At 47.4% G+C, this 16,364-nt stretch overlaps 1 protein-coding gene across 6 annotated transcripts in view; it reads right to left on the bottom strand.

Moving 5' to 3' along the window:
- Positions 1–16,364, bottom strand: part of RPS6KC1 (ribosomal protein S6 kinase C1) — a 1,976,431-nt gene that overhangs the window by 997,606 nt on the left and 962,461 nt on the right. The gene's annotated exons all lie outside the window — the stretch shown is intronic.

Below are 16,364 nucleotides of genomic sequence, written 5' to 3'. Positions count from 1 at the left end.
ATAAATGTTTGGTTGTGATCAGGAACATCTTTGTGTTGCTCATGTACAATGATAGCTGAGGTCGCATTTGGAAATGAGCAGGGGATTTCGATTTTAAAGAATATAGTTGCAGGGCACCTCCAACCCTTGGGGCACTGAACCGGGATCTAGCATCAGTGTTATGGCCAGCCAGCCACTCCTCTATACTCTGCAGAACTTTATCCAGACTAAAACAGGGCTGGAAAAATTACATAGGATGAAACGTCACAGGGTCCTGAGCTTTCAGAATCACAATCGATCTGGTAATGTGAAAGGACCCACTAACCCTAGTAAGAACGAATGTAAAAAACAAAGCACATTTTCCACAGAAAAAACATTTCATGGTAGGCTTGTTAAAAGAGTAACAAAATACCCAAATTATCCCTATTACATTTCCGCTGATTTATCAAAAGCATCTTTGTGTTCTACTCTACATGTGCTCGCTTATGCAAACCAAAACCATGGATATTTCAACCCAATGGTGTCTACGTTTATTGCATTGAAACACTGACGTGCATGCACATGTACATCAAACAGTCTTTAAATTAGCATAGCCACATTTAACACCTTCCCCCCATAGGAATGTCAAAAGGCTGGTCGCCTTGCAATCCTTGGCAGTGATTGATTCGAAGTCAAGGAAAACTCCAATCTTAACTTATCGAATACACTTGTTTACCAAATCACAGTATAAACTTATACCAGTGTATTTCTTTTGTAAAATCTATTTCATGACCTGAGGTAATACCCAAATGCTAAAACAGCTCAATATGATATAACAATGTTTTAATATTCACGGCCATCTGCTTCGTCGTAAGCATGTAGCAGGGTTTCCACACCATCAAAAAGAGTAATATTTAACCATCTCACAGAAACATGCTAAAATACCTTTCCTGCCCAGACTATTACACTTCTTTACAAATATCCCATATATGTTGCCCAATCGCTTTTTCACTAAACTCCAGAGCTTATGTAGGGGCTTCCTATTGCACAACTCTAGAAACAGAATAGCCCTATGGAAATTGCAGAACACGTATGATAGAGGGGGTATAAACCTGCCGAATTTCGAAATATACCACCTGGCGGGGCAGCTACAATACGTCGCAAGGTAATTGTCAGAAGACGAGACAGCAGAATCTAGACTGCTGAGGAGTGACTGCGACCCCTATTTCCTGAAAGAACTGACATGGCTACCTAAACCGGGGCTACGAGGGCGACCGAGATTGCTGGAACTGGGCTGGAAGACATGGCGCAAAGCGTGCCAAGTCGTGGGAAACCCGACCCCATGTTCCCCGCAGGTGCCACTAGTGACACTTTGCGGAGGGGACGAGCAATTGAAAAAAGGGATCCGTAAATACTGGGAACCGGTTGGCCTAGCAACACTAGGAGACATATGGCAAGAGAGGAAAGCACTAGACTTCCAAACGCTAGTGGGAGGAACCAGGGTACATACAGGACAATACATCACATACACTAGAATAATCAAACTAGTGGGGGAAACGTGGCCCGGGGTAGCATTGACAGAACAACCTGACACGTCATTGAAACAATGCATGATATCTTGGAGGGAGGGCATGAAATATCCCGAATTTACAAACTGCTGATGTCCAGAGTGGGTAAGGAGGTACTCCAACTGAAGCGGGATTGAGAAGAGGAAGCGGGAGAATTGTTACACTTCGGGCTTCCTTGCGGGCTTCCCTGCAGAATATGATTCCTTTACAAGCTCCTCTGTGGAGCAGATACAGGTTGCCATGGCGCCTGCACAAACTACGACGGAGCCCGTGTCAGCTGACACGTCCTGTACGTGGAAGACGTACGGCAAGACACGCCCCCATACGGCTTTAAAACCACCGTCTTTCAAGGGGCTCGTTGCTGTTAATTAGCGTTACAAGCTACAGCGGTTACCTCCGTTTACTCCTTCGTGTTTCCTCCGCACGAATTCCTGATCTGCTTACCTGGTCCCGACCCTTGCCTGGCTTCTGGATTGAAACTTCTACTCCCTTTTGGCTTTCTAATGACCGCTACATATCTGACCCGGACTGCTCCTGTTTTGGCTTGCCTTCCCCTTTAATCCTGTCGTGCTCGCCTGGCTTTCTTTGACACGGAACGTTATTGGATTATTCTTCCTGCTTCCTGCTGCCTCTTGCGGTACCTCACCCCGGCTAGCTGTTACCAGACGCGGAACGCCTTTGCCCTCCTCGCAGGTGACTCGCTATCAACCACCTGGAACTCTTCAGACGCTCCACGCCTTATCTGGATGTGTGTGTGCTCAGGTACCTCTTTGTAGTTGTCATTTCCGGGTGAGCCCTGCCAACTCCATCTCTGCTATTGAATTCATTCCCTACTTTCTTGATTGGGTATTTTCCTTTTGCTGGACACTGAGTGATCTACCCTGTCTTGTGAACTTGTCTTCAAGTGCACATAAACGCTTTGCTGATTCTGCACCAACCCGGCACTAGTGCGACCCTCGTGCCGCTCGGGTTTATTTCCCTATACTAACATTCCTGTTTGTTGTTTTCTCCTATCGTTGTCTCCTTTTTCCTGGACAATTATCCATCCTAAATATACCCATATTCAGGTGTGTTGTCATTGGTTCAATACTTTAGGAAGTCTCTTTAGATTCTTTCCACTCACTGCAGTTTTTTCATATTATTGTAGATTCACCCCGGGGAAGCTCCACTCCAATACTTACCTAGGTATTTTCTTTATTATACTGCTGTTCTGATTGTTTGTTCTCAACACTGTATAATATCTTTGTATTCTTTTGCAGCATTGGTATTGGCGGTGCGTGTTCTCCCCGCTCTTTTGTTCAATTGACACCTCTGCCTGTCCCAATCGAAACAGCAGGGAGGTACATTGTAGAAAAGATCCCCTCTTTGAGGAAGCCTGAGTCTTGTACTCAGGGGAGCTGGTATAGAAGGCTGAATATCGATTCTTGTACAACCATCATCTCCAAGGTCACTCATCCACGTCTTTGACCTACTTCGGAGTGGTGAGTAACAAGAACCTATGCAAGACGGGCAATGGGAAAGGGACCAAAGATATCATAAAAGGGTGACCAGGAATGTAAGGCTTCAGCAGATTCAATTATATGTCACCCACAGGGCATACATGACCCCTCGTAAAATCACCAGGTTTGGGAGCGCAGCAGTACAAAAATGCCCCAAGTGTGGGAAGGTGGACGCTGGGATGATCCACATGTTCTGGCTGTGCCCGGAGGTAGGAAAATTCTGGGAGGTAGTTGAACAACGCCTATCAGAAAAGGCAATCAAGCTAGAGGTGCAATCGGTATGGGCATGTATGCTGAGGGGATTCACCAGACCACGCAATCTAAAACATATCAGTAAACTAAAAGACCTGGCCTACATCCTGACTAAAAGGAGAATTGCTATGGCCTGGAAAGCAGCCCACATACCCAGATTAGGAGGCATGGTGGAATGATCTCCTGAAATGGGCAGATGCTGAGACAGTAGCATGGTATGAGGCAGCTAGTAGAGGAGCGGAGGAGGAAGCAGGACCCCTGATAGCATGGAGACAAATGGTGGTCACACTGGTGGGATCCTTCCCCACCGAATCTAGTGAATATGACACGTCCGAAAACAGCAAAGGGGATTAACCCCAAGAAAAAAGAAATCTGAGGCACTGTAGTGGAAGCTCGAGTTAAAGGGAAGCGAAGGGGGTGGGGCGGAACAGCACCAAACAACATGTAAATGCAAGCTGAGAAATTGTAAACAAAATGTCTGACATGCTGGTTATGTTTGATGTGTTGTGTTGTAAAAAATCAATAAAAAACTATTACACCACAATATAAGAAGAGATTTGTGATTGTGTGTTTGATTCTTGAAATGCAACCTTAGTAATAAAATGTACAACATTTACCCCCACCCAACTCCTTCCCTCCCCTCGAACTGGTATGGTTCCGGCTTCAGCGTCATTGGTTCTTGTTGGTTGTGGCTTGTTCATCCTTCCGGCCACATTGGCTTTATTTATAGGGTTGTTCTTCTCTTTCCCGACCGATGAGCTTCAGTTTAGAATTGCTCTCATTAGCCTTCATCTGAAATATTGACCCTCCCTTTCTTTGACGAAGTCTATGAACGGGTCCCATATTGCCAAGAATGTCTGATGCTTGCCCTCTCTGGGCTCCCACTTTCTTCATTGCTAGTATTTTCCATATTTTGACCCACCGGCACGCTATTATGGGACCTTCTGGGTTTTTCCAACCATCGGCCAGAGTCATCCATGCTGCCATTAATAATTGGGTGGTGAGGGTAGCATAGTTACCCGTCTCTGCAAATATTCCTTCTACTTCGGTTCGTAGTACTATTACCTTTGGTTCATATGGGAGTTGTATTTGTATTTATTTTGTTTATATAGCGCTTTACTCCAAAACGCTGACCATTATAACAACTTAATACATATAACATAACAATAACGGTAGAAGCAAGTTACAAATTATGAATCAGTCCAACAAAACAGTAAGAAGAGCAATTAAACTGGGGGGAATAGGGAGAGTAGTGCAGTATGATTGTGAGGGGAGGGAGGGGTGAAGAGGAAAGTCCGAAGGGGAAAGGGTGAGAGTGGGGTGGGGGGAGGTAAGGGAGATGATCAAAGGGAAAAGGATAAAGGAGGGAGGGGAAGCAAGAAGGGGGAAGGGGTTTCAAGGGAGGGAATGGAGAGGGAGAGATTTAAGAGAAGTGAGGAATGAGGAGAAGGTAGGAATGGAGCGGATTGAGAGAGGTAAGGAGTTCCAGTGTAGGGGGGCTAGGAGCTGGAAGGAGCAGAAACGGGCGGGGGCACAAGGTGACAGAGAAGTTGTCTCCCTGTAATTTCTTTTATGTGTCCTAAGACTTATTTCCAATACATCACAGCTTTAGGGCAGGACCACCACATGTGATACAGGACCCCCTGCTTCCGCATTGCCTCCAGCAGTCAGGGGAGGAGGAATTCATTATGTGAAGCCTGTGTGGGGTTAGATACCACCTGCTGCATATTTTGTATGCTGTCTCCTTAATGGCAGTGCACTTGGATTTTATTTGTGCCCTCCCACAGATTTGCCCCCACTCCTCTTCCGAAATGGGGGCGCCTAAATCCCTTTCCCAGTTGCCTTTGTATGAGAGTCTGTCCCCAACGTGTGCTTTATCTAGATATTTGTACATTCTTGCTAGTGCCCTTGGGGTCACACCCTCCTGCAGGGTGAGTTCCTGTCCTATTGGGGCTCTGGTAGCTGCTTTCTTTTTTTTTTTCAAAATATATATTTTATTCAATATTAAACAATAACAGTAGCAAAACAGAAAAGGAAGAAAACAAATCAAACAGTAGACAACGGAATTAGCACAAGATTGTGATGACACAGTTCATTACAGTGGAAGAATGGATATTAAAAGGTGAAATTTAGTATGCAGCTCATTCATAGCAATATTCTGATAGGGAGGCGATAGTGGAGGGGGATATTTCTAAGTTGGGCCGGGCGATAGCCATGCGGAGTTCAGTTCAACCAGCGGACATTGGACGGCTTCAGGGTGAGGGCAGGGTAACGGTCCGCATAGTCCATAAATGGGGCCCAAGTGTTCAGCAAGGGATTGAGGTTGCCCAGGCGGGATGCAGTGACTCTTTCCGCAACAATAATGTCCCAGCACTTAGCCCACCAAAGTGGGATGGAGGGGCCCTCGTGGTGCTTCCAGAGACGGGCGAGGGCGATCTTGGCCGCCAATAGTAGATGGGTGCAGAGGCAGGCTGCGTTTCCTGACGTCGGCAGGTCCCCCTCCCCCGAGTCTCCCTCCTCCTTCTGTGAGATCCAGTGCCTTATTTGTATATACGTATACCTTTCCCTTTCCCCTATGCCAAATTTCTGCTTACATTCCTCGAATATCAAGGGGGATCCCTCCCGAAAGAATTCATTCAAGTGGATCGTCTGTGCTTGTCCCCAGTTATCCCAGAACCTACTTTGCTTACCTGGGGTAAAATCTTGGTTTTCTGCCATTCGGGTGAAGGGTCCTAGGCCCGGCGTGATATGATGTTTCCTGAGTGCTTTGTCCCATCCCTTCAGTGATACTCGGGTAGCTTTCAACAGGTGTCCTTCAGCCCCTCTGGCCCCCGTCTGACGCGCATTTAGTGTTCCTAGGGGGATGGTGGTCACCCCTTGCTCTATTCCCATCCACCCGCTCAGTGCGCTCCCTCCCATCCATTTCAGCATTGGTGCTAATTGGGCCGATAGTATATACACCTCTCAAAGTCGGGGCCCCAAGTCCTCCCAATAGTGGTGGTCTGGTCAGGATACTCTTTTGTACTCTGGGTTGTTTCCCATGCCACACAAAGACAACTACTTCTTTTTGTAGAGCTTTGCTCATCTTGGGGGGGATCTCAAATGGGAGAGAATTTACCACGTACAGTAGGCGGTGTAGTAGCGTCATCTTGAGTGCAGCAATGCGTGCAAACCAAGACAATTCTTGGGTGTCCCATTTAGTTAGGTCTTCCTTTAGCTGTTTCCGCAGTGGTGCTATGTTAGCCCCATAAAGGTTTCTGTATTCTTTTGTTAGTGGGATGCCAAGGTATTCTATAGCCTTGGGTTCCCATATTAGTGGATACTGTGCACTTATTTATTCAATCATCCCCTCTTCCTCCGTAATATTTAGGGCCTTCGATTTTGTGTAGTTGAAGGTGAACCCCGATATCTTGGCAAAATCTTGTAACTTCTCTAATGCCTTTGGGAGCGAAGTTGCAGTGTCTTTAAGGAACAGTAAAATGTCATTGGCGTACAGTGCGATTTTATGCGTTATCCCCCCAGCCACTACTCTGTTCACCTCCAGGTCCTGTCGAATAATTTCTGCTATAGGCTCCATTGCAATTGCAAAGTTCAGGGGGGATAGTGGGCAGCACTGTCGTGTACCTCTTCGTATTTGTATTCTTGCTGTGGGACTTCCATTGACCATGAAGGTTGTAGAGGGGAGTTGGAAGTTCGCCAGGATCATCCTAACAGAGGTGGGGTCGCAGCCATATTTCTTCAGGACCAGGTTTAAATATGCCCAGTCCAGGCTTTCCAAAGCCTGCCGTGCGTCCAAGGCTGCTATCGAGAATTTCTGCCTCGTCCTAGTTCCTAGGTCTATGATATCCACTGCGCCAGGATCTTAGCGTAAAGTTTGGCATCACTATTAAGTAGTGATATCGGCCTGTAGCTAGTGCAATCTGTGGGGTATTTTCCCGGTTTAAGAATCAGGACTGTGGTTGAGTTTCCCATGTCGGGCGTAATTGTTCCGCTTTCCCTTATGTGATTGAAAAGTTTTGTTAGTGGGCCCAGTAGCTGGTTCCGGAACGTTTTGTAATATCTGTTCCCCAGCCCATCGGGGCCCGGGGTCTTGTTCGTAGGCAAGTGTGTTATGGCATCACTTATCTCTTGTGCCGTAATGGGGGCTAGTAGGTTAAGGTTGTCTTCTTCAGTTATTTGGGGCAGGGCGAGTTTCGACATGTAGTCTATTTGTGCCTGTGGGGGGAGGTTTTCCTTTTCGAGAAGACCCTGATGAAACTTCTTAATTATATCTCACTTTTCCTCCTCCGATGTGCGTGGTTCCCCTTTTAGGTTTTTGAGCCGCACAATATAGTTACGGGACCTTTGTTTGTTTAGGTTGGCTGCAAGGAATCGATTAGCTTACCCCCCCCATGCACATAATATGTCTGCTTGGTGTGTAATAGTGATAGTGAGGTATGGTCCGCCACGTGAGTTTCAAACTGAGCTCTCACCTTACGAAGGGCTCTCAATGTTTTACTTGTTTGCCTAGCCATGTGCTGTGTTTCCGCCTCCTGTAGTTCTATCTCGAGTTTCCGCCTGATGAGCCCTCTCTCTCGTGTATCTGCTGTGGCCTGCGTTATAAATTCTCCTCGGATGACCGCCCTCCCCGCATCCCAACTTACCCCCCAGTTTGTCTCCCCATTATCGTTATCTTGGAAACAATTATTCAATACTTTCTCCATGTGTGCTCTAAGGGCGATGTCTCAGAGTATCATTTCGTTCAGTCTACAGTTTTTACGGATTCGGGGCATCTATTTTATTGGGATTATTCGCATTAAAACTGGAGCATGATCGGAGAGCTACTGGACTCCTATTTGAACGGTGTCTACCTGTGGGATCAATGTGGCTGAGACCAGAATCATATCTATTCTTAAATACCCTCTGTGGGCTGCCGAGTAATGGGTAAACTCTTTTTCCTGCTCGTGGAAGAATCTCCATGTTTCCACTACCTCCAAGCCCTTGAACAGTTTGCCCAGTGGCTGCCTATTTCTTCCATCGGTGGCCGTAGGAGGAAGAGTTTTGTCCAGGGCGGGATCCATCACACAGTAAAAGCCTGCCCCAATTATGATTTGGCCTTCGCACCAGCCCCCCAGTTTCTGCAATATTTCTCCCAGGATCAGGTCCTGTCTTTCATTTGGGGCGTATATTGTGATTAGTTTGTATGTTTTTTCGTTTAATGTACCCTTGAGGAGTAGGTATCTGCCCTCCTTGTCTCTGTACAGTGCCCGTTTCTTGAACGTTACTCTGGCACTTAGTACGACTGCCACCCCTTTAGATTTCTTCCCCCTGAAGCAAAGTATTGTCTAGGGAATGCTCTTTGGGTCATGCTTCTTTCATCTATCAGGAGTAGGTGTGTTTCTTGTAAAAAAAGATAATTGCTGTTTGGAGCACTAGTAATAGTGCTAGAATGGAGCGCCGCTTCAAAAGCGAGTTTAGTCCCTGTACATTTAGGGTTATGACATCAACTCAGTCATAGCCCCTGCGGTGCTGCACATACTGTCTTGTCGCAAACCATAGCACAAAGGTTTCCTCACATAACCGAACTTGAAAATTAACTATCCCCTCAATTTGCCTCCCTCCCGCCCGCCTCCCTCCCCATCCCTTCTTTTGGGACCTAGGTTCTGTTGAGCCTCCTCCGGGTTTCCCTCGGAGCGTTGGGTCCGGTGTCTTCCCCAGTGTCCTCCTCGCCAGGACCTGTCCATATCCTGAATTTAGGTTCCAAGATGTCCCCCCCCCTTTCCACTCCCCGCCCGGGCCTACTTTTGTCTTCTCTCCATCTTTTCTTTCGTTATCTCCCCTGTTCATCCTCTGACCCTTTCCTCAGTCCGGATCTAAGGTCCAATTTCTCTTGTCGTCGTAGGCGTACATGTGTTGCTTCCATTGGGCTTCACTTTGGTCTGGGTCCCGTTAGAAGGGGCTCTTTGCCTCGCCTTCTTTTATTGTCTGAGGACCATTCCTATTGTCTGGATCCTTCCCATTTCTGAGTTTGGTTTGCTCCCCTGCTCTTCCGGGGTTCTTCCTCCTATCTGTTGCAGAGTCATTCTTTCTTTGCACGCCGAAATCCGCTGATGCTTACCCTCCCACGTGAACTGTAATCCGAAAGGGTATGCCCATTTGTAAGTGATTCCTTTGGCTATTAGTGCCCTTGTGACCAGCTGCATCAGTCTCCTTTTATGCAGCGTGGAAGTGCCAGGTCCTTAAACAATTGGATCTGATTTCCAGTGATGGAGACCGTCTGTTTTCGTGCTGCCTTTAGTATCTCCTCTTTCATTTATTATGAGGTAATTGCCATTAGGACGTCTCTCGGCCTATCTCCGGGTTCATTTCTCTTGGATCCCACTCTTTTTACTCTGTTTATAAGTATGTCTTCTGGTAGAGTGCCATTGAGCATGCCGCTGAAGCATTGTTGCATTGTATCTTTCAAGTCGTTATCCCCTATTGTTTCGTCTAGGCCTTTGACCTTTATGTTGGATCCCTGCTATCGGTTCTTGAGGTCTTCTGCTTGCAGTTCTAGGTTATGTGTCGCTCTGGCGATCTGTTCGAGGAGAATACTATTCTGTTTAGAGTCTTCCGCTGTCTCTGAGAGACCCAGTTCTGTGGCATCCACCTTTTCCCCTAGGTCTGTGATGTCTTTCGTCACCTCTTGCAGGGAGGATCTTAGTTCCTCTCTTATTGTGCTTAATTGGTTCTGATGGGATTCCATCATTCTACTTTTCATTGCTCTTCAAACATTCTTGCAGTTCTTCCTTGTTTAGGACCATTTTCGTGCTTTCTTCCGCGTTTCCTTTGGTACTTGCTTCTTCTGCATTGCCCCTATGTTGACCTTCCTCCCGGTGCTGTCTACAGCAGTGTTCCAGTTGTCCACCTCGTATCCTGGCTGTGGCTTTGGCTTTTGCAGAGGTGTTCTTGGCTTTGGTCCCTGGCATCTGTGTCTTGACCCCGTTTGATGGGTCCCTGGATGATTCCAACTGGGCGCTTTTGGGTGAGCTGTGTGTGCCTCTATCCATTTTTCCCTTGGGAGAGTTACGTTGTCCAGGTTAGGTTAGGCTTCGGCTTGGTTGTAAACCCTGTTGCTTGCACTGTATGCAATGTTCTTTGGCTGCACCTTTTTTTTTTAGGGTGTTATTGCTTTTCGGAGGAGTCTGGTGTGGATCCCTTTGGGCTTGCACTCCTAATAGATATGTGGGGCTGATGGGATGATCTTCTGCAAGACCTTTGACACCTGCAGGGTGTACAGAGAATGTCCATAGGCAGGTGCTCCTAATTCTAGTATGTTGCAACCACCTTTCCAAGCATTCGTGTAGCTCGATTAATGTGTGTATGCGTCTCCACCTCTGTGGGCTAGCTGCTCAGCTCGCACTTATTGCGAGGGGGGCATCCGCAGTTCCAATTCTAATGGTGCTTTTGAATATTTATGGGCTTCCCTGGTCCGTATGGTGCAGAACGAGTTTCCCGGGTCCTCTATCTTGTGGATTCTCCTGGGGCTGGCACTTCTGGGTGTTTGTTGTGGGGCGTTGGTGCCTTTTCAGCACCACCACCATTCCTATGGAGGGTCCCGTTGTTCCTATGCACTTGCGGTCAAGGTGGTTTACTCACAGGGAGGGGGGGGGGGCTGAGCTCTCCCCGCCCCAACTGCCAGTGGTGTATAATGCTGTGTGTTGAGCATGCCCCGTACCTCAAATTCAGCTGCTTTGTGTCCCTCAGGAGCGGCCGTGTCAAGCTGGTGGCGCCATCAGTGCCGGTTCATTTCTTTTATGCTCTCCCTGTTGCTATAAGTGGAGGGGGAGGCACCCTGTTCTCTCCTCCCTTCAGAGCATGCACTTTTGGCTTCCCCCGGCTCAGCGGGTGGATGGCGGCACCTCCGGTCACTTTTCTCTGCACCCCTGTTTGTGCAATTGCATATGCACCCCCTCCCGAGCTATGTTGCGGCCTTGGACCGGAAGGCTGGGTCTGTAATCGGTGAGGTCCGGTTTCCAAACCATGTGGTCCGGAGGGGCGATGCGGTTGGAGCTGCTCCTCTGGCTGGTACAGTTTCGGGCTCCGCAATAATTTTCCTTTTGGTCGTCCGCTTCGTGTTGGAGACACACTGAAGGCTCCCCGCACTTCCGTGCTCACGCTGCATCAGATGTCTCTCCAAATCGGACTCAGGCCAGTGGTGTCCTACACTTCACCGCTCACATTTTGAGGCGGACCCAGATTTCATATGAGCTTAGAAAGTGCTCATTTCACGTTTTATTTTCCCAGCCCGTGCAGAGCGCAGGGGTTGCGTGACTTCACCAGGTGGCGGCCATCTTGGAATACATTATTCTTTGTTTTTAATCATTCTAAAAAAAGACCTGTATGTGATTCACTCCTATTGTGATATTAATTCATCCCTTACATTTGTGAACTTCTTCAGGGCCTAACTTCTATGTATTGTATATTATACCAACATTTCATACCGTTTGATACATCATTTGACAGAATTTGTAATGTGGACGGAAAAAAGGAGAAAAAGACCGGTGCAAGACAGAAAAGAAAAATATATGTTTAATAAGATCTATACTATTTGATGATTTGCAAGGTGTCGTAACTTCTCCCCAAGGAGGAGCCCTTTTCCCATGAGGTTAGGGAGGTGCGGCCGGCAAACAATTTCACTTCCCAACATTCCCTAGCGCCCCTTCCACCCCAAGCAATTTCACGTAGAGTAAACCCATGTGTTTTTGTAGTAATGAGGAAGAAAACAAGAAGAATGAAGAATAGCCAACACTTAAGTACTGCCACGAAGCAGCTCACCAGAGGCATGAGGAATGCCAAAGAGACATTGGGCCTCATTCCGAGGCTGGCGCAAAGGGATTACCGGCCACGTTAAGGACACTGGTGCCGGTAATCCCTTTGCGCCCTATTCCGAGGTCCCTTTGTGGGTCCCGCTAAGGGTCCAGGGAGCAAATAATGGTACCGCAAATTGGGTACCGTTATTTGCACCTTCCCCATTCCCATTGAGCCTTATGGGGGCTCAAATGGGAATGGGGAATGGTATTTTCAATGGGGACTTACCGGTCCTGCAAAGGTCCGACTAGACTGGTAAGTCCCCACTGAATGAGGGCGGACTCGGTACCGTTATTGGAGGCAGCCATGGAGCTATTAGCGCCATGGCTGCCTCCAATCTCGGAATGAGGCCCATTGACTACAGGGGAGCATGCTGCGCCGGGGCAGAGTCCCGGGGATAAAAAGGAAAGAGAAGATGGACTAAAATGGGTCCGATCGCAGGGAAACCAGAAGCCCACTGGAGCGCAGGAGTTTTAAACTCTGAGTGAGGTCCGGAAGAAAGACTGCAGTGGACGCCAGCGGCAGGCTGCGAGAGTCCATCATGGGTTTGACGGGAGCAGACCAAACTGTAAGGCCGAACGGAAGAAGCAGTGGCGTGATCGTAACAAGGTGGACCGGCGGGTCCAAGAGCAAAGCTAAAACCATGAGGAGCGAAGGACTGCAGAGGTGCACTGGGACCGTCAAAACAGATGAGAAGAGCAGAGGAAGCCGTCGACAAGGAACCCTATCCCAGGAAGGACTGGCGATGTGCTGCATCCCACGAGAAGGCAAAGGGAGACACAGAAGACCCGGTAGGGTTACGAGGTAGCGGAGAGGGAGACACAATGTAATGTTCCTCATCGGAGTGGCAGCTGTAGGGATATTGGAGAACAGAACTGTATAGAGTGCCTCAGGGTGGGCACACTATCCAGTAATGAGAAAACTACTGGACGGCATAAGACCAATGACCACCAGAGAAGGGTCTCGGACCCCTAACATAAGTGAATTGGGCATCCAAGGAAGACTTCCTCGTCGGAAAACAAGTCCCTTGATCACCAAATAGGGTTTAGGACTTTGCTAATACAGAGAAAGAGTCGCAAAATGTGCATCAAGTGGAAAGACATGAAAAAGAGCTTTTCAAATAGCAGGAGAAGGGAATTATTCTCCTCGAGAATAAACTAAAGCCCTTGGAATATATTCAAAAGATGCCAGGGGAAGGTAGTCATTCCCCCTGGCCTCACTGTGAACTGTATAGATCAATACCAGGAGAAGGGAGTCATTCACCTGGTTCAGAACATCGAGTTGTGCTAACATTGTGTGGAACCAGCAAGCCAGGGGAAGGGAGTCATTCACCAGGCACCCTTTGTGCAAGAAAACATTTCTTTGAATACTACCCGAATATCAGGAGAAGGGAGTCATTCTCCTAAAGAAGGAATGTTCTATTGGAGTATTCTTTAGTTGTAGTGTAAGGCATAGAAGCAAGTTGTGACACATGGCGGTGGAGTCTGATTTTGAAGGACATTCTGACGGATCCTTTAGTATTAGTTTGAGGCAGGGAAACCCCTCTTAGAAGTTAGGGATAGTGAGGGTCTTTTTTCCCCCATAATGAAAGTTTACTTATTCTCGCATGCCCTGGTCTGAGTTCAATATCTTCATTTCAACCACACTTTCTTAGTCTATAAATTAATACCACAATAGGACTCAAACCCATGTAGGCCATTGTTTGAAAAAAAAGAACTTGTTACTGTTTGGCAATTTTTGGTGAAGTAGAGTTATTTGATTTAGACAAATATGACTTTTTGATACAATTGAACTACTATATAAAAGTGCAAATTTAGGAATACATCTTAAGTAAGGTAGCACTTGTTTTTTCTTTTTAACACTTATTTTAGTACCGTAGCACACATGGGAAAGACAATGCAATAAAACAAGTAAAATGAAATTTCATGCTTGGATGGAAGAAGAATCACCCCTCCCCTTTGTATGTTCACCTTCCTTTTCAACCCACTTGCCCCCTTTATTTTACTACTGGGTCTCCACCCTCCCCTTGATCTGTATTGTCCTGCAGGGTCAACTGAGACAAGTGGGGCTTGTGTGTTTGTGCTGGGAAATCCCTGTCGTATTCTAGTAGTGGGGCCCAAATATTCGTGAACCTGTGCACGTGGGCCTCCCTGGCAGCAGTAACCTTCTCCACCACCAGGATGTCCCATATCTAAATCCACCAAAAAGAGTTAACGTTGGGCCCTCTGAGGACTTCGAAGTACGGGCAATTGTGATTCTTCTGCGTGATAAGTTTGGCTGTCGCCCCCTTCTCTTGGATATGTCCCCTGAACCGGGGAGCCCAAAAGGACCACCTCAGATGTTTTTGGAATCGAGATGATGGCCTCGATGGTGTAGAGGCTGTGGTCACAGAAGGATTGGACAACCTGGCAATCCCACCACATGTGCAGGTAGGTGCCCCACTGCCCGCATTTGTGCTGGCATTGTGGGTCTAGTGCCTTCTCGATGTAATGGAGTCGCACCAAGGGTAGTACCAGCGGAGGAGCAGCTTAAGGGCACATTCTCTATTTGTGACATATAGCGAGGAGGAGTAAGTAGCCTCTTGTCCAGATTTATTTATTTATTTATTCGCATTTGTTTAGCGCACAGGCAGCCCAGAGGGCATCGTTGCTCTTGTTACAGATATGAAAATGACTTGTTGTACATACAGTGAAGTCATTACTTAGGTGCAAGAGAAGAATAGTAGTTACAGGAGAGGAGGAGAAGAGAGGAGAGGAGGAGGAGAGAGTAAATGACACAAAGGAAGAGGAATTAGTTAAACAAGGTGGTTTTCAGTTTTTTTCGGAAGGCAGTGAGGGAGGTTTCTGCTCTGAGCATGCTAGGTAGTGCGTTCCATAGCTTAGGGGCAATGTAGGGGAAGCTTATTCCACCTGCTCTAACTCGTTTGATGCGTGGGACCCTAAGTTGGTTGGTGTGGCATTGCCTATTTGGTCTGGTGGAGTGAGATCTCGCTAGCGTATCTGACAGGTATGAGGGTGCAGACAGGTTGATACATTTGTGTGCGGTGGTAAGTATTTTGAATGTAATGCGCTCTTTGACAGGTAGCCCGTGTGCTGCCTTTCTGGCTTGCGCGATGTGGTCCCTTTTTGGTATATTGAGAGCTGCTCTTAGTGCATTATTCTGTGTTGTTTGGAGTTTATTGAGATTGGAGTTGGAGGTGCCAGCCAATAGCACATTACAATAATCTAGTTTGGCTCCAATGGTGGCTCTGGCAATAGAAAGGCAATTATCTTTGGTTAGGAAAGGTTTGATGGCATTAATGAGCTTAGTGCTCAGGGCGGAGGCAGGAACAATGGAGTTCACTTGCTTGTCCATGCAAAGTGAGGCGTCAATGTGGACTCCTAGTGTTTTAACAAAAGGTAGAACTGGGATGACACAGTTGTCTATGCAGAAGTTGGTGTAGAGTGGGTCGAGGTTCGTGAGAGTGGATTTTTGACCAAGGATGAGAATTTCGGTCTTATCTCCGTTAAGACATAGGCCGTTCGTGGCCATCCATGCTTGGATGGTGGCGTATATATTCTGGAGGGTGGCTGCGTCCTGGTGGTAGAGTCCTGTGAGCGGGAGGAGTACTTGGGTATCGTCAGCGTAGTTGGTGTATGTGATCCCAAGTGCATCCAGTTTATCGAAGAGAGGTTTGGTAAAAAGATTATAGAGGGTAGGAGCCGTACATGAGCCCTGAGGGACTCCATACCTGATGGTAGTAGGCTCTGCGTTAGCTATATTGGAAAACACTTTCATCACTCTTCCTTCGAGGAAGGAGGTGATCCAGTTTGTGGCTTGTTTGGAGAAATGTGCGGCCTGAGTGAGATGGTTCGTGAGGATGGCATGATCGACTAAATCAAATGACGCCGAGATGTCTAGGAGGAGCAGAAGGGCCGGTTTGCCTTTATCTAAAATGAGGGTAATTTGGTTCTTCAGATCTAGTAAAGCGGTTTCAGTGCCATGACCTTTGCGGAATCCGGACTGCCTTTTACCTAGGACAGGGTTGTTTTCCAGGTAGGACTGTATCTGCATGTGTGCAGCTTTATCTAAGATTTTTAGAAGAAATGGAACCGTTGTAATGGGACGGTAGTTGTTGGGTTGGGCAGGATCCAGGGTTGGTTTCTTTAAGAGCGGGCGCACCCACGCCTCTTTAAGGCTGTCAGGGACTTTGCCCGTCTTGAATGAGGCGTTGATGAATGCTGTGATGATCGGTGTGAGGGGTGCCGCACACTCTTTA

This window comes from Ambystoma mexicanum, chromosome 4q, assembly GCF_040938575.1.
Source record: "Ambystoma mexicanum isolate Mex_15411 chromosome 4q, UKY_AmexF1_1, whole genome shotgun sequence".
Lineage (NCBI taxonomy): Eukaryota > Metazoa > Chordata > Amphibia > Caudata > Ambystomatidae > Ambystoma > Ambystoma mexicanum.
Note: the sequence above shows the minus strand (reverse complement) of the source record. Positions and strands in the feature narration are given on the sequence as shown.